We start from the raw sequence: 18994 nt of genomic DNA on the forward strand, positions 1-18994 counted from the left end.
GCTGAACATGCTCCGCGCTAAGCAGCGCGCGTGGTCCCCTTGGCTGTTTTGTGGCTCTGGTAACCTACGCTATGAGCCGCTTCCTTCGAAGCTTTTGGCGCTCTACGTGCCAGCGCTGTATGCCGCTTCTTTTCGTTCAGGACAGCGCGCTCATCTCCCCGACATTTACCAACGGCAACCAACTCTAAACTCTTGGGCCACCTTTGGATAATTCTTCTATATCACAAACGTTTGCTTCAAACCTTTCTCAAAAATACAAGGACCCAGATAGACGATAAGTCACGCAACAAATCTTACAGCCAGTCACGCAACAAAGCTTACTGCCACAACCTAGCATTCATAGCCCCCATCATTACACGAGGGTGGGGAGGGGTTGGGGGTGAGGGAACGTATTATTTCCGTAAATTCAGTTTTCTGCATCAGTCTCCCGATGACATATGTCCAAAACAGCTCAAGTTAACGAAACCTGTGATAGCTCGCATATTGACTACAATTTTTCAGCAGTCTATTGATACAGGAATTCTTCCTGACGCTCGGAGAATCGCACGCATTATACCTATATTTAAATCTGGAGATCCTTCTGTCCTTTCAAATCGCAGGCCCATCTCATTAACGAGTATACTTTGCAATATTCTGGAACACATCATATCATCAGCAATAATGAAGTACCTCAGTCAGCGCAACTTTTTCTGTGGAAACCACCACGGATTCTTGCGTGGTCGTTCCTGCGAGTCACAGTTATTTGAACTCGTGGCCGACCTGCACGACGCTATACACCATTTAATGATAATTGATGCCATATCGATCGATTTTATAAAGGCTTTCGACAAAGTTGCTCACAATAGTTTTATATTTAAACTTGGAAATATTAACATAAACAGCTATGTCTTGAACTGAATTGTTAAATTTTAACTCACAGACAGCAGTTCGTGTCTGCCAATAAATTTCGCTTCGCACTAACCCATGTAAAGCGTGGCGTGACTCAAGGTTCGGTGCCCGGGCCAATGCTCTTCCGTATTTACATTAATGACATAAGCAGCGACCTCACTTCTACATTTGCGGACGGCTGTATTATTTACAGAAAGATTACTGACCCTCATGACACTAATGTTTTGCAATCGGACCTTGACGAAATCGCTAAGTGGGGCGGACAATGGCAGATGGAAATAAACGTTTCGAAAACGAAACTTGTAACATTAACAACGGCAAGAGTTACTGAAACCATCTTTTCTTCTATCGGTAACGTTGCCATTGAAAAAGTTCCTGCAGTCAAATACCTAGCTGTCTACATTTCCTCTGATTTGACACGGCATAAACACATTGATTATATAACTACTAAAGCATCCAAAATCCTTGGTTTCATTAGGCATAACTTGTACTTTACAAATAGGGCGACCAAACTCTTAGCATACACAACTTTAGTCAACTCACAACTAGAATATGCCGGTTTCATCTGGAACCCGCATCAAGCATATCTTGCAGAGAAACTGGAATCACTTCAAAATAAGGCAGCTAGGTTTATAACAAGGAAATACGCTCCCTACTCCAGCATCACAGATAATAAATCATCTCTAAATTTAAGCTCACTTGAAAAGCGAAGACTTGTCACCCTGCTATGTCACTTTCACAAGCTGTATCACAATCCTTCGCCGTTTACAGAATCTCATATCAAACCAGCACATCGCATTTTCCTCCGATTAGACCACTGCTTCAAAATGCAACTCAATATAGCTCACACCAAACTTATGCGTCATTCGCCATTTTTCCTTGCCATTTTGATTGGAATAAACTACATGCAGAAATCGTTTACGAAAATAATCATGACTAATTTGTTAACTGAAGTGCTTACTCTATGCTGGTTATTAATAGATTGTTATCAGAAGTGCATTCTTTTATACATTGTCTTGAGCATTGTGGTCCACGCGTGTGCGTGTTCTCAACAGTTCTTTTACCTAATTATGTTCCGCTGTTTATATGAGGGCATGTTAGTTTATGCTTTTCTGATTTTGTGTTTCACCGTGTTATGTTATACGATCACTTTATTGTTTTTTAACCCCCTCTGGAATGCCCGTAAAGGGCCTTTAGGGTATGTGAATAAAAAATATATCCCCAATGCCGCAATTAAGAGACAGAAGCAAGACTCAAGATTCTAAACTAACATTTTCCCTCCACATTTTTGAAATATTTCCTCATCTTCCCAAGAGGAGCGAACATACCGAATACCGGCCATCTCATCATGCTTGTTATATCTCCTATTTTCATCGGCTAAGCCAACCCACCAGAAAAAAAAGCTAATATTTCACTCTTCATGCAATAACTCTCTTTAACAGCCATTCCAGTGGCTTCGGCTCTAACAGTACAAATAATTTCTTTTTTATTTCTCTTCTGCTATGGAAAATTCCTTTCATGATTGGTTGTTTCTCTACTTCATATTGAATTAAGCTGGTTATGCTTACTGGCACGGGCCGGGACATCTTTTTTTTTCAAAATATTTTCTTAGTCCCACCACAGTATTAGTATTAGTACTAGCTTCCCTCATTGCGTGCGCTGTTCGAGGCGCCACAGCGCTCGACCGATCTTCATCTGTCTTAGACATGCGTTTGGACGCCTTGGCCGCCTTCGCACCTCTGTGTGCGGCTGCATAAAGCTGGCATAGGCGACAAACCAGAACCCTTCTCAATGGCATGACCTCGGTGACAGCGCCACTGGCGCCGAGAATTGGCAACCGTGGAACGAACGAATAAATGAAAGATAAGACGACGTTAGAGCACACAGCGCGAGAGGTTACTAATTGCAGCATCCATCGCGATTGACTTTGGCGCTGGACGAGTAGTCTACGGCATCAAAATACGAAGCTTCTTTGATTGCGCCGGCGCTTGTTGGAGGCCTGTTCGTGGCCGTTGTCTGATTTTTAACGCGACAGCGTTAAGGCTTCCGTTCTGCCTACTAGAGTGTGAGAAAACTGCCCATTATGGCATGTGGCAGTTAAATTAGTGATCGGTTGTGAGAGGTTCCTCGGGAAGAGCAACCGTCTCTCACAAGTACCACCGGTGGCTGTGTTTGAAACATGCAGCCACCTGCCGGGGATGTGGCACATCGCTTAACCCGTCCACCACTGCACTGTGGTATGATGACTCCCAGCGATGAATGAATGTAAAGCATAGAACGACCAATTCCGCATATATGTGGAAGTAGACAGTGTAGGCATTAGAAAAAGAATATACTAGCGCCGGAGGGATCTGCATTGCCATCGCATTGTACTCTTAACGGTATACGTTAAGCGTTGTGTGATTGTGAAAGAAAGAAACGTGTCCGTGCCTATGGTGTGATACGCAAAAAGGACACCAGACCACCGAAGAATTCAATTAACGCTATCAAGTCATACACTTAAGGCATAGCTTAAGTGCCCTCTCATGATTATTTTACTGCTGGCTGCCGTTCTAAGTAAAAAGTTCAGAAGCATTCGAATACGTTCACAGTGATTTTCTAAGCTACCCTGATTTCTCCGAGAATATGAGCTGTAAGAGCAGCTTATGCTTAAAACATCAAACGAAAGATCGAAGTATCCGCCGATATATGAGACAGATACTGCGCCATTTCCTTTCCTCAAAAACCAATTAATATTAAAGATCTCTGAAACAAATGTGACTCTTTCAAGCCCAGAAAGCAAGCAAAAATGAAGGGGAGACAGTCCGCGTGAATTGTCATTCCCTTTCTAGGAAAGCGTACAAACCGTAGAGTCAGTCGGAAAGACTCCTTGGTCGCTATTGCATTGTTTGCGAGGTTCAATGTACGCTGGATGCCGAAGAACCAAGGTAGAGAGTAGCGTGATCGCTGAAATTATCTCCAGAGTTAGTTGTCTAGCTTTTCCCAGCATTTCGGTATTGAAACTCTGGACCACATGACCATTGCGGCCACAGGTAGAGTGGAGTAGATTTCTTTATAAATATTTTTTTTTCTGTGGCAGCTCAGTGTCATGTGAGCCTGAATGTCAATTTCATTAGATTTTGATGCCCTGCTCATTAAGAGCAAAGAAACAATCTGGCTCGCTTGCCATTTGTCCTTGAAACAGATATATCTGTACTGCCCAGTGCATATATGTGGACCGGTTGTTTAATTGTGGCACTGACGTATTTATCGAGAATTGAGACAAACTGCATTCAAATTAAACTTTCGTACCCAGATATTCTGGACAAGCGCATTTTTTCAACAGCAAGTTGTTTATGGTCGAACTTTTTTCGCGTATGGTAAGATTTCACCGTCGAAATCAATATTTTCCAAACAAAAATTTTCCAACAATCTTATGACGAATCTATCCTACCGAAACAGTGGAAATTGGGAAGGTGATTCTAGTCTACAAGTCGGGTAGCAGAACATTTTCCAACTATCGTCCCATATCTCTAACTAGCATATGTTGCCAAATGTCTGAACATATAATATTTACAAATCTGGCTAATTTTCTTGAATCATTGGCACACAGCACAGTTTTCGAAAATTTAGCTCATGCGAAACTCAACTATTATGTTTTACACATGCATTACACTCTATCCTTGACCAATCATCACTAGCTGACTGTATACTCGTAGATTTTAGTAAAGCTTTCGATAAGGTTTGTCATACACACCTGTGATTGAAACTAAATAACCTTAATATTGATCTTAACATACTGAAATGGATTGAGTGTTTTCTGCTTAATCGCTCAGTTTGTTACTGCTAGTAGTTTTAATCCCGGTTTTACTGAATTGCATTCAGGTGTTCCTCAAGGCTCAGTCCTTGGGCCTCTTTTGTTCTTAATCTACATAAATGATCTTCCGTCTCTTGTTAACTCTCATATCCTTCTTTTTGCGGATAATTGTGTTATTTTTAGAGAAATAACCGATACTAATGACAGCTGTCAACTTCAGTCTGACCTTAACACTGTAGCTAACTGGTGCAAGAAATGGTAAATGCAACTAAATATTAACAAATGCAAAATCATGCGTGTTTCGAGAACATCTGCGGCGGTGGGTTCGAAACCCACCGCCGGACACCCACCGGTAAAAAATGGGTACAAGCCACTACCGGCCCGGCGCTCGGCTTCTTCAGGGGTGTGTGCTTGGAGGAGGCTCCGCAAACCCCGCTGCGCCCCTTCGGTGGCAAAACCAGTTTCGAACAACTCAGCCTGCAAAGGTGGTTCGTGTTTCACTCCCCAGTGAGGAGTTCGACTCAAGACTCGTAAGCTCTAACCAGCGTCAGGCTCAAACACTATGGTCCTTCGTCAGAAGCGATTCAGAGTATCACTACCGTCATGGGCTAGTCCGGCTTTTCGGCTGTCCGACTTAGTGAGTATTACATTGATGACATTTCTTTAGAGCCTGCAACATCATATAAATACCTTGGCGTTAACATCACTGATAACCTAAACTGGTCTCTTCACATCGAACACGTAATCAACAATGCTAATCGCATGCTAGGTTACTACGTCGCAGTTTTTTCAACGTTCCTTCTTTTTTGCAACTTTCCTATAAAAAACACTAACTCGCTCCAAACTGGAGTATGCAGCTTCAGACTGGGATCCTACATATGACATTAATATTAATGCTCCTGAGATGGCTCAAAATAACTCTGTGCGTTTCATTCTCACTAATTACAGCCACACTGCAAGGATCACTACCATGAAATCTAGTATTTCTCTTCTATTGCTGTCACTTCGTCGCAAAGTATGTCGTAATGCTTTGTTTCACAAATTGTACCATAACCCATACTGCGCGGTCGCCTTATTCCTCAGCTATTTTATGTCTCCCATCGTACTGATCATCCTCATAGGGTGGGTTTTGTTTCTTGTAATACCAAATATTTTTCTCATCCATTTTCGCCGCGTACCTCACGCGACTGGAATAACCTTCCCACAGATATTGCAGACCTTAAAAATTCGAGATGTTCCGCGAAGCCATAGTTAACATTTTATACTCAGGTGTTATTTAAATTTGTCTCCCTGCTATATTTTGTAATTTTATTCTTGTTTTTTCCACCCCCTCTGTAATGCCTCGGAACCTGAGAGGTACTATAAAGGAATAAATAAATAAATATCTGTAGATATTTCCCCGGAATGATTGTACTTTTGTGTCATTTATTGTCAAAACACACCCCATTGTTATTTTATGGCATTTTTGACTACTCGGTGCGATCGCACGAAAAACTACAGAAGCAAAGCTTTGTTACGCATCGGAATGTTGTACAATTCACATCAGTATCTCCCTAATAGTATCTAACAATATTCCACAGCTGCCTCACAACTAAATGCCCAAGAAAGTTGGACTTGGCTTTATCGTATTCGAAACTGCGAAGTTTCACTTCTTTTTATCTGTGAGCTTGGCATTTCCACAGCAAGTTTATATGCATAGTAACTAGCGCTGTAAGTTAAACCAAGGCTTGCTTTACTTCGGCATGGATTTAATAATTTTTTTTTCTCTTAGGAACAACAACACGTGCACATCTTTTGTTAAAACTCGTGCGCCAAAGGCATTCCATTCTTGGAAATGCCTTGTGTCCTCTTATGCATCGTCAGTACTCCAAAATATTTTAAGATGTGATGAAGACCCCCCCCCCCCCCTCACCCCGCCCCCCCCCCCCCCCCCCCCCCCCCACCCCCCCTCGCCCCTCCGAAACTTAGGACTTCTACGGCTGCTACTAGAGCCTCACTGCATGGCTTAGGAGCAAACAGCTGAGGCTGTTTTACTTGTGACTTTTGACATACGCTACACACTGCCAGCACTTCTATTCTGTTAGGCGAAAATAACGAAGTCATAACACAGCTTTTTGAAGTGGAAAACTTCACTGCGCTAGGTAAAGCAGTGGTCACGTAGGCCGGAGAATGACCTTCAACCCAACCACGTTAGCCCGTGTATGGCCCTATGTGGTGCAGCTATGGCGTCGAAATCTTGATCCCTGACCTTGGCCTATAACCTTTAGTTGGCCTTTGACATCGGACCTTGAGTAGACCTCTGACCTTTGACATTGGGTGACCTTTGGTTTGACCTTTGACTTTAAGTACATCCGACGGGATGATGTGAAGCCACGTGGTGACATCCGATGCGGGTATCGTAAGACCATGCGATATGACGTTACAGCCACGTGGTCGTGTGGGTATATATAGAACGGCTGACGCGAGCGCGTAGCGGGGCTGCCATGGACGAGCCTCAGACGCTTAGCAAGCGTGCTTGCTGTTCGCCGAATTCCAGGGTTACCCAAGTTAAGCCACTGCCAATTTTTTGTACGGGTAACGGAAACGCGTTATTATTGTCTTAGCGTAACGAAGGGCTGCGACTTTTCATTTATCATCACGCACTAAGTATCGTGCGTGGAACACTCCTCGTATTCTCGCACTTAGCTGTGACGGCTGAAAGATGAGAGGTCGCTGATTAACCATAAAATTGTGTTTTCGAAACTTTAGGTGTTCGTGAATAATATTCACACTTCACATATTATGCCACGCCTGATTCGCAAACAACTTACATTAGAATTCTTGGTTTTTGAGCATCACAATGTTCACGTGATGAATTAAAGGTACGCATGCAGGAGTGTCCTAACCACTGAAGCCTGCAATGCTGTGGACATATGTAAGGGATTCATAAGCCATTTGGACAATTCTAATTTTAAGCTAAGAGTTTCATAGCTCCTGCCCCTTCAAAGCCTTTTTCATGTAGTTGTGAATCGTAATCTTTACGAAACCTCGTTAAGAAACTAGCGCTAAAAAAAAAACGCTTCCTTACAACGACTTTCCTTTGAGCGCACTTACCAGCGTTTTCAGCGATCATTTTTTTTTCTTAAAAAGGCCAGATAGCGTTTCTCTGTTCAGAGATGAAATCAACAATTAAGAGAGTTTCCCTGAACCAGGACAATACAAGCGCCAAAAAAAAAAATAGGTTTCGGTTCATTCACTGAGCGCTACAGAAATGTGAGATTAGACGTGTCAGAAAGCGGCATTTGCAAGCTTTGTTATCGCGACGCCAGAGACTGAGGCTTGGGAATTAACTGAAGCCGCGCTGACGTGAACCATTTGCAACGAAAGCCGTAAACCTAATTAGCTACAGGCGGGACTGTTCACCGTGACATTTAAATGCGCACTACCACAACGGGGAAGACCGTCGCGGCCGTCAGTCATATATCTCGCGACCAAACTGCCCAGAACGTCACGTTCCAGCAATTCAGCTGCTGTAAACAGTATTTCGACGATTTCGCGATGCGCCCGCATGACCACACAGCTCTCTTCGAGACCATCTCTCCGAGCAAGGTGCAAGGTATAAATGGCTCGAGTCGAGTGGCTGTCTTCTCATGCATGGACCATCCGGTGGTGCCATAACGCCGCTTCCGAAAAAAAGGAAAAAAAAATAGAGCGAGGCGTCGTTGGCACTGGAGCTGCTGCACATTGGATGAGGGGAGGACTTGTGATGGGCTGCGGCCGGGACCCCGCCAGCTTTATGGTCGATATACTCCTCATCCTCGGCCTCCCCTGCCTCCTCTCCTTCCTCCTTGCCCACCGCGCGCTTCCACACTCGAAGGTTAATTGTCTGCGAAGGCTGGCTAATTTTGGCGCTTTAGCGCGTCGCTTGGCACTTCAGCGAGTTCTTGCCAGTGGAGCGTGCGTGTTGTAGTCTTTTTTTTTTTTCCCCGACGAAACCACGTCCGAGCAAGCGTCGTTGGAGGGCGAAGCATAGCAGTCATGCATGCTTCTGTATGGGGCAGGTAGATGTGTTGTAAGACGAAGAGCAGGGCAGGAAGGTGAGGGGTCGCGGTGCGCCTGAGAGGCTGAACAGATATGAGGCAAATCCCCGGAAGGATGCCTTAAGCAGCAAAGGAGAGTGCTGATTTCGCACCTGAGAGCCAATGGGTAGCATAAAGCTCACGAAAGACAAAAGTAAGAAAACAATTGAGTAAAAAAGAAATCAGCTCGTTTGTGTACGTGGTGCTGCGCATACACGGTTCCGGAGGAGTAAGCAAGGCCCCGCTATTTGAGGGCGTATGTCGTGAGAAGAGCTCCGGATGACGTTCTCGAGAAAGCCGTTCAGCGATGGAGCGCGGACACCAAGTTTCCGGGTGATTTACTTCGCGGCTGGATAATGCAAGCATTTAATGGGTATGCGTATTTTTAGAGCAGGCATGAAAGGGTGAAGTTTCCGCCATTTGATTTCTTCGAGGCCTAGTAGCCCAACTAAGAACGAAGACGGAAGAAACAAGCACGCGGGCCAGGCCATACTTTTATTTTTTGCTCGAGTGTACTTGTTCTATGGCATTAGTTCAGGCTGGAGATATACTGGAGATAGCCGTGGAGGTTATTGTTAGGCAAGAACCTGAGCAGGCTCCCGCTCTTGCAGTTGCTCCTGCCTGTTGCACTGGTGGGTATAGAAGAAATTATTAACGACCAGCTGGCCCAAGCTTCAGTATTCTTTGTAACGTAATCTTCCGACTCAGAGCTTCACGCAGCCGACCTTCTCCACTGTATCCGTGTTCCATAGAATTTGTCCAGCGCTTACCAAGGTCGCTATGATTGCTCAAAAAACGACATCGCTTTCGAACCACATGGGAAACCAAACTCAAGCTTGAAACCAGGTCGCTTCTATACCTGTTCCCAAACCATTCCACGCCAATTTGCTAAACTTATTCAAACATCAGTTTTCACACTCAAGGTTCACGTTCACATTTTCGCAATTTTTGTTCTTGTTTATGTGTGGTATTTTGCTGAATTTTCTTCGATGTTCCGCGACAGCCCACATTTGTCATTGTATAGCGTTGTCATTGTCATTCTCATATTGTATATCATTGTAAAACGACTCGTCTTATTTAAATCCATATTTAAACCTGTTAATATCCTCCTGCAATGCGGAATTATCGTTGACTTGAAACCTTCTTACTGAACGCCCTAACTAGTCTGTAAGATATAATAACGTTATTAAACTTTATGGTCGCCCAAAGTTACATATCATTTCCTTAAATAGATTGAAAATACTTAATCAATCATTGATCGATGTATCGAGTACTGTGGTTGACCGAGAACGTTCCCTAAGACGAATGAGATCTTTAACCACCCACTATATGCTGTTATTTCTTAGTTAAGCATTTCAGCATAGTCTGATGGCTTCGGCACATCAGCAGCATTTCTCAGGACAGCCCTGACAAAGATTCAGTGTCATTTTAAAATCACGAATAAAAAAAAAGCAGTTCATCTCATTAAGTTTTGTACAAGGGTATTTCATATCAAGCAATTAGCTGAGCCCCTAACTCGTTTAGAGCTTAACTTTCGTCATAAGTTTTCTGTTCGCGACTGCACGGCCGATCTAGTCCACACTTAAAAAATTATTTCCCTCACTGTAGAATGAGGAGCCGGAAAAGGTGGTATGAACTCATACAGAGGATTCACAACGTGTGCTACAATAGACCTTAAACCGAAACCTTATCACAATTACTCGCTCGCTCTGAGGCCCTGAGGACCTGGCTAGCATACTCCTTTGCTGCCATGCTTAGTCATTGTCTGGTTTTATTGTTATCGTTCTGCATTGGTCATTTTGTCATGCCTGTATTTTAGCAAATTTATTCATATATTTTGCTGTATATATCTGTGTAATTGCTACGGCGTAGTTGAGATTAAAAAGCACAAGTGCATTGCGTCGAAATTTGAAGAATAAAACTTATAGCAATAAAAGATAGAGCGTAGCTCCTCACGTCTACGACATGAAACTAATGTAGCATTGCAGTTCAAATTACGCGAAAGAATGTCTAGAAAAACACTACATCGTTACCTTATCTAAAGATGGCTGTAGAATGGAACTTATTATTACAACGCAATTCGTCCCTGCTTTTCATGCGTTTCCATCAGTTCCTATCAAACTGGAAGGATTGTTCTTATATCTCCCAATGTATTTACACCTGTTCATAAAGTTACTCATTTATTTGTTACAATATATATAGCTGAGCGTCTTAGGCTTTCCATATAATCTTAAGTAGTCGATCCAGGCGTGCCAGCCAAAATTCAAGGAAAGTGGGCTGGCACCTGGACCATGAAATAAGATAAATAAATTTCATGAAATAAGCTTACACATTACTTACAAAATATGTCCTTCTGGGTGTTACACTTAGTATTACACTATTAAGTATCAAACTGAAACTGAGAATTCAATATGCGTTGGTGAAACAAATACTAGACCGGATTGGCATTCGCAACATATTGTTAACATCTGTGTACTTATACAGAATGTACAGCAAATTACACCTGGTAGGATCACGGTCGAGCACTATCACTGTCTTCTTAAACGTTTAGTGAAAGCTCAGTATTAAGGTCAATACTTGAGTATGCCTCACTGTGCTTTGAGATTAGCGTACCAGAGAAACAACCCCGAGTGCTGAAAAAAGTCATAACTGGGTATTACGGCTTGACTCATTACCCTTGTATATCCTTGACACACAAAAACGTAAATGCCAGATCATGCGTATGTCGCCTCAGGCTTGTTTGAGGTGATAGCTCTCAATAGACAGTTCGCTTCATATGCAATCGTTGAGGCCATCAAGACTTTGCAAGGGCATTAGTGAGGCGCAACACCAATATACTACTACCGAAAACAAGTCGCAATATTTAATTTTTTAACCTGTACAGTCAAAATTGTTGGCTGTCTCTTCTGACCGGTTAGAAACTATGATTACCTTGTTTACAATTGATGACCCACAAAAACAAACTATCATAACCATCCGCACTAATGCATTTAAACCTTCTTGTTTTCTCAAATAATCATAGAGTAAACAACCCTGCTTGCTAAGTGTATCCATATCCGGAAATAAGCCCCAGGCGCCGTCGATGCTGCAGATGCGATCAAAGATGCACCACATGAACATTAAGGTGTACTGATTTAATTTGATTTCAACGAATGTAACTATTTATGGTTACGAATCATGTATCTGGGCCATTAGTAAGATCAACACACACCTGCGTTGGAGGTTTTTAACTGACCCTATTAAAGCAATATACTGAGGGCAGCAACTAATGCTAGACAGTCACCCACATACCTGAAAACCTTAGTAACGATATTCCCTAGATTTGTATCAAGGCACTGATCTACCACTCGAAGAAAACTTCGTTCATCAAAGGAGCTACACAGAATCCAAGGAAAACTCACGCTTGCTGTGGGTGCAGGACTTATAAAAAGTCTCCATGGCGGAGGGCCTGTCTTGAGCACTTAGTTTGACCATTGATACCTTCAGCGGTGAAAATGGGACCCCTACTCACCCTCCAGGAATTTAGAACATTATGGGTGCTGTATGTTTCTCACTGCAGGCCTATAAAGAAAATTTTGACCCTTGGACGTTTTGCCTCTAGTGGTACAACAGTCACGGTCAGGTAGAAATAGGAAGTAATTCGTTTTATGGCACTTCCATTGGTATTTTTATTTGTTATTTTTACCCTGGCGGTATTTTTCTCATCAACACTCCTGGTTCCGCGTCAGTACGGGTGAAGTATGTAATAATGACTCGGTTTTAGTGGTGCAAGAGGAGCTTGGCTCAGGAGCGACATTGCTAACATTTTCCATCTTCCCGGGGTGCGGTCAGAGATCCATTTTTCCCAAGCATTCCATCGCAGAGAAGCGGAGCACCACAACAGGAGAATGCTTGTATTCATATTAAAACTGACCGGTACCCGGCGGCGCTCGGGACTACACACTGTGCCTACTGCACACAAGGCTAATGCTCGAATGTTCCGGAACTATCTCCTTAATGAAGGTTAGAAAGAATATGTCCAGTTGTGAGAACAGACACGATGTGATGAATTTCTCCTTAAATAATCTTAAAATATAACAAAACATGAATTGTACAAATGTCAGATTCTTTTATGATTTCCATAACTATCAAAGCAAACGAAAGGCAAGAAATACGTATTTGAGAGAGTCCTGGGAATGTACAGACAGTTGTCGCACATATAAAACTTTTGTTTGATGTCTGACGTCATTTTTACTACACGAAACTTCGCTTAGGCAGTTTGCAGCCGTCGTCAACGCGTGGCGTCAAGAAACTTAAGCGATCGATTTTAACTAAACATTTGTGATAGGTTAAATTAGGTAGCCAGCTCCGAGTATAGTGCCTTGTTTCGTATGGTTTGAAAGATAGTAATAAAGCGCATAACATATATAGTTGAGACATGGGGCCCAGCTATAATTGGGGCGTATCAGTGAGAGAATTGAAGATCGCTGTTAAAAGATTCCCAACATTTATGATAACTTTTAACGCTTCACATCACGAACAATGCATTTTTTATCCAGAGGAACTTACTTTTATTTTTGGCAGTGAGGAGTAAACTTCCGTTTAGAGATGACTCAATGGAAGCGTCTCATTCGTAGGTTAGAAAATTCGCAGATATCATTTTTCGAGGTCTCAATATCGCCGTTAGATAAGGGGTGGCTCTTGACGCTAAAATGTTTTCCTGTTTCAACCGAAGCGTTGTCGATATGAATATTTGCTTTTCCGGGTGATCGATGTAGCCGTTACTGGAGTACAGATCTTGTGGAAGCATTGATCCTTGATCTTTATATCTGGTCTAGACTGAGGAAAAATGCAAGAAGCCCGGTTACTGTACGATGTTAGTGCACGTTAAAGAACTCCAGGGGGTCGAAATTACTCCGAAGCCATCCACTACGGCACCCCTCATAGCCCATGGGCCAGTTTGGTACGTTAAACCTAATGCAACATGTTATTTCATTAATTTTGGTTTAACTGTTTATATAACCCACCCGGATTTTTTTTGGTTTAATTCTGTAGCAGCTGACGGCAAACAGGAGTTTAGTTAATCAACATTCAATGGCAAGACATAATAGCGGCTTAAAAGAAAGAAAAAGTAACATTTATTTTGGCAGCGGTTATTAAAAGTTCATCCAGATCTCCTAGCCTCGCAGCGGCCGTTCTCATTGACTGAACAGTTTGGGAAATAATCTGCATGTTTCCGGGCGGCCATTGCCACTAGCTAAACGTGCCTGTGAAATACTTCCTCCCTAAAAAAAGTGCAGCCAAACAAAAGTGTGGGTTTGAAGCAAAAGCGTTACGCGAATAAAGTAGTATGGCACATAATGAACACCATCCTCTTCTCACTTCTCGAAACTGTCGAATAGACCCTGGAGGTTGATAACATTAACAGTAGTCCTTGTGGTCATCACACAGTCTACGGCAGTGCATGCACCATTCCTCATTGACCGCTCTTTATCTCCAGTAGCAACCGCGGAGTCACGCTTGGAAGGCCAGGTCAAGCTTTGAAGCGATTCCTAGGGCCTGCAATTGGTTCCTTAGAGATCAGACTCAAGGCTATAGCGAAACAATACTTAAACAATTGCTTTGGGATTTTCCCAGCCCTGCACGCCTAAAATACTTCATCAATATATAATCTATTGTTCCTTTTCCTACTCCACTCCCATTTTCTATTGCTATGACAGCAACCTCGAAGCTCACTGTTGAGTTTCGTGCCAGTTTTTCTGGATAATCTTTTCGATATTCTGTATTAATTGGCAAAATAGACCTCGCAGATTGCCAACTATTGAGGAATACAAACATCTTCATGGAAAACAAGAAATACTTAAAATTGGGTGTCATCTGTATCCGAAGCGCAGTTTTCTGCTTCCCTGATTTAACGAATAGATGGTCATTAATGCTTTATTTGTCAGGATCTAAAAACGCCCCTTCCCTCACAGTCCAGTTGACTCACAAGGTTTGGTTTTCCACTTCAGTGCCAAACAAGCGTAGAAAAAACACGGAATCCACGGGTACATGCAGATGTCATTATGTGTTGGCACAGAAATATTTGACAGTGTCAGGAGCCGTTTTATTCCAACAAAAATATTTCTGTGGATTGCAAAACATTTATTTTGTCAGAACCTAAAATACAGATGATCAGTGCTAGGTGTCTATCACTCCACGACTGACAGCGACCTGAGTACTCCATTCAGTGGCCCGGGTTTGAACGTCCAGGTCTGAGGTGACCAACAAGGCCTCCCATTGCTCGAAACTAGGAACTTGTATTAGAGAATCCGGGGGCGGCTGCTCTTTACAGTTCAGCAATTTGTGATCTTAAGTGACTATTTCGCCCCAGAGTGTACATTCCGTGTCGTAATAACCGGGATAAAACATTGATAGTAAGCAAGGAATCATGAAGGATAGCGCCTGGAGTCGTCTCCAGGTGGCTTCCTGCTCCGTATGTAAGGTTTTGTGTTGAGGGGGTAAGATCCTCCTTTCTAGTTTAAAATGATTAGTAATGTCGTGATATGATGCTAGGCCGTCCTTCAAGAAACTGTCAGCAACTACCGCGTCCACTGCTCGGCTGATCAATACCCGAGCTTTGACGTGTGCCGCTTCGTTACCTGGGTTGCACGAGTCGGGACCCATATCAAGTCAATAATTCTGCACAAGTTTTTTCTTTGACCTAATATGTATATTGCTGCTTGAGAATACCTGCCACTCGCATAATTGCATATGGTGAACTTAGAGCAGCTGAGTATAGTACCAGCTTTGGTGTTAATGATGGAAAAGGCGATAGCCACCTCTTCTGCCATTTCTGAGGATCTCGTTTCAGCAGTGGCGGAGACTATCAGTCTGCCTTGCCTGTCCACCGCCGCTAGTGCGAACGCTGGTTTCTGTGGGTATTCTTCGGCAGCTACATATACCGCTTGTTCATGTTTGCTGTACATGCTTGTTGAGGTTTCGCCCTAGCTTTCCTTCTCTCGTCGTGGTGAGCAGGAGGTTAACAAAGCAGCAGCCATGGTAAAACGTAGTGCTAAGGAGACCAAGCGAGCGCGCAGAGAGATAAGGACAGGCACTAATTCTCAACTGATGTTTATTGCATTAGTCACACATTTAAAAACTCCGCCGCGACAGGGCACGCAGCCACATGTAGAACATTCTCGGACAAAATTTTTTAAATTGGATAATTCTAAGACACTGTTAAGGAAATATTCAAGGTAACGGTCAATTCTTCTGACATGTAGCAAAATCTTTCTTCTAAACTGTTTCCATCGATCGCATCGAATAGTTAATACTCCCATAGAAAGCCAATGGGGAACGCTTTTTGACGGTAATAGAAACGTTAATAGAAAAAAAAAACTACCGGGCGACCGTCGGGTGATCAGCGGATATTTGGATTGTTATACTGAAATCTTATAATATGTGAAAAAATTGCGTTCATAAACGGTTTTACTCTCAGAAATAGTTTTGTTCAGAATTGCTGGGTAGGAGTAATCCTCGGAAACAACAACCGAAAGTCAAAATTCATCACTCTACAGCCCTTCTCACTCATAGCGCAAATAAAGAGATTGCAAACAAAAAAAAAAGATACGTTTATCTTCGGCATCGAAAAGCCGATGATAGGAAAATTAAATAGATTAGTCCTTCATACCTGGGATTAGTTGCACGCCGGCCAGTAGCAAAACTGCAACACTTCATGAGACGCGTAACCTCTGGTCTCGCTGCACTATGAAAAATGGTCTCGTAAAAACCCCAAGTCACAGCGAAAGGATTTATGGCGCGTTTAATGTTTGGCAGTAAACGCAAACTCGAAATGCAGTAGGCTCGCTCATGTGCAGTACTTTTACCTCCTCGTCACTTCACAGCAAAAGTCAGTGGTCCTGTGTTTAGCAAAAAATATATTTCTCAAGGCCGTTCATTTCCTATGAACGGAGAACAAAATTTGTAGCCAAAGCCATAGGTGCAATAGTTAATTTTCAAAGCATTGTTCGTGCTCTGTGCTACAGGTCTTCATGCCGGTAGACACGTCTTACAGTTCTTAATATTGTGCCTGATTAGCATATGCACAGGCATTTTTATTCTCGTTATAATAAAACGAGACAGGGTATCCAAAAAAAATGCTTGGTGCTCTGAATTCAGGAGCCAATTCTCTAAAACCTTCCCATTTACCATCAGTTCGTCACTTATTCACACGCTTGCATCCTCAGCAGTCACTATAACTAAGCGTATTATGGAGCAGGCGTCGTCGGCTGAAGCTGGCTGCTATGACGTCAGAATGGCTTTGAGAATTGGTGCGCTAGTTACGTGGCAACGCTGGTAAATCTTCATACAGACATCATAGCCTCACTTCCGAGAGCTTCAAAAAAAAAAACTCAAATGTGCTTGCATCTGTGACTATAAATTCTGTGGCAGTAACTGGTAATGACGCTTTCCTCAGCCAGCCACACACCTATGTGCGAGCCCTTTGATACCAGAGCCGAGCAATTTACAATCTTAGCAGTGATAACTCTGGTTGTAGCGCGACCAACGAAGGAGGAATCAAGGAATGAATAAAGAAACAGTTTTTCATTACGACCCATGGATTGCCTTAAATGCCTTGCCTGCTCAGCCTACATAGACAACCCTTAGCGTTCAGTCCAGCGTTCATGTTCTAGAAGCGACTGACGTCACTAGTACTCAAACCCAAGGTAAAGTCTTGTTTTTCTCAACGCTTTCAGGAAGAGCAGATATGGCGTTAGATCTGAAACCTTACTTTCGCCACTATGACTCAGTTCTTCTTTGATATCCTTGACGTAGAGAATAAACTCAGGGATAAAGTCTTCTGTTTTTCTTAAAGGTTTCAGGAAGAGCAGATCTGGCGTTAAATCTGAAAGCTTACTTTCGCCACTACGACTCAGTTCTTCTTCAAATCCTTAAGGCAGAAGATAAACCCAGGGCTAAAATGTTCTGCTTTTCTTAAAGCTTTCAGGAAGAGAAGATATGGCATTAAATCTGAAACCTTACATTCGCCGCCACGACTCAGTCCTACTTCAAACTCCTTGACGCAGAAGATAAACTACAAGACTGCAGCCACCCTATTGCGGGCCTGCGTACCCGTTGCTAAAACATACTGGAACACGAACGCTACGCTGAGCGCGTCGTCTCATGCTTCTAAACTGTCTTTCTGTAATTCCACTTATGCCACTTTCTTTCCCGTGTCGACAGCTTGTTTGCGCAGACCAATCCGATTTAGCTCAGCTGTTCGCATTAAATGTAGCATGCGCCTTTCATGACAAGTGAAATGGAATGAGGCGTCGGGCGTTATGGGAGCACGAGGCGACAGCCACCCTGCCTCTTGAAGAACGCACACGGGAACCTACAGACAGTTAACGGAGTGCTCGCGTAGGGGGCTGGTAACGCAAAACGCCTCTGACAGTTATCCAGGAGCGAGCTGCCGCCCAGACTTCCCCTCTTAATACCCGCAGAACGATAGCAACGACTTCTTGTTGTTTGCGTCATGTCTAAGGCCCCTGCTCTGTTTTTTTTTCATAGCTCGGTAGTCTCTTCAAAACACTTTATAGCGTATGGGGGCGTTCTGTGAATATTTCAAGACTGAGTGCACCGAAAAACTTGGTCTCAGTGCGCGTAACAGGGCTCCAGTCGGGTCACAAGAACGAAGACAGATGTAACGAGATAGAATCTTCAGAAAGGCAAAAGATTTTGCACTGCACAAATGCGCTTAAAAGAATTGAACATGCTCTTTTTTCTCTAGGGAAAATGGCACGTTCACAGCTTACGCTAGTTTCCTGTCAACGCGTACAGTTTCTGGGAAACTAGGCGCTAATGTTGCTTTAAACCGTGTAGCGCTTAAAAAGGCAGCAGGCAAGTATGAAGAGAAGGGCATAAAGATGAAACTTAATTTAACAGGAACTAGGCCTGCACTGCTTTTCATTTTTTGATTTCCTTAAGAAAAATCGGCAGATTTTTTTCAGTCTTCTATTCCTTCGCGCCTAAAAGGAAAATTACAGTGAGCGCGACAGCCGTTTGTGAGCAATTCATTTTTATGCATATTTTTTTGAATTTTAAAAAAATTGGTAATCGAAATTTATTTCAATTGTTGTACCTTAGTCTCTTTCTACTAAGCGTGCGGTACCTCGCTCTGGTGGAATTTGGTAATAATAAAATTGAAGGTGCATTCTGTCCGGCCCGTCGTAAGATTAATTAATTAATTTATTTATTTATACAAATACCTCGCAGGTTCCACACTTGGAAC

General features: G+C 43.0%; 1 protein-coding gene across 1 annotated transcript in view; it reads left to right on the plus strand.

Moving 5' to 3' along the window:
• LOC144094862 (uncharacterized) overlaps positions 1-18994 on the plus strand; it is a 39314-nt gene that overhangs the window by 12154 nt on the left and 8166 nt on the right. The window lies entirely within an intron of this gene.

Source organism: Amblyomma americanum, chromosome 6, assembly GCF_052857255.1.
Source record: "Amblyomma americanum isolate KBUSLIRL-KWMA chromosome 6, ASM5285725v1, whole genome shotgun sequence".
Taxonomy (NCBI): domain Eukaryota; kingdom Metazoa; phylum Arthropoda; class Arachnida; order Ixodida; family Ixodidae; genus Amblyomma; species Amblyomma americanum.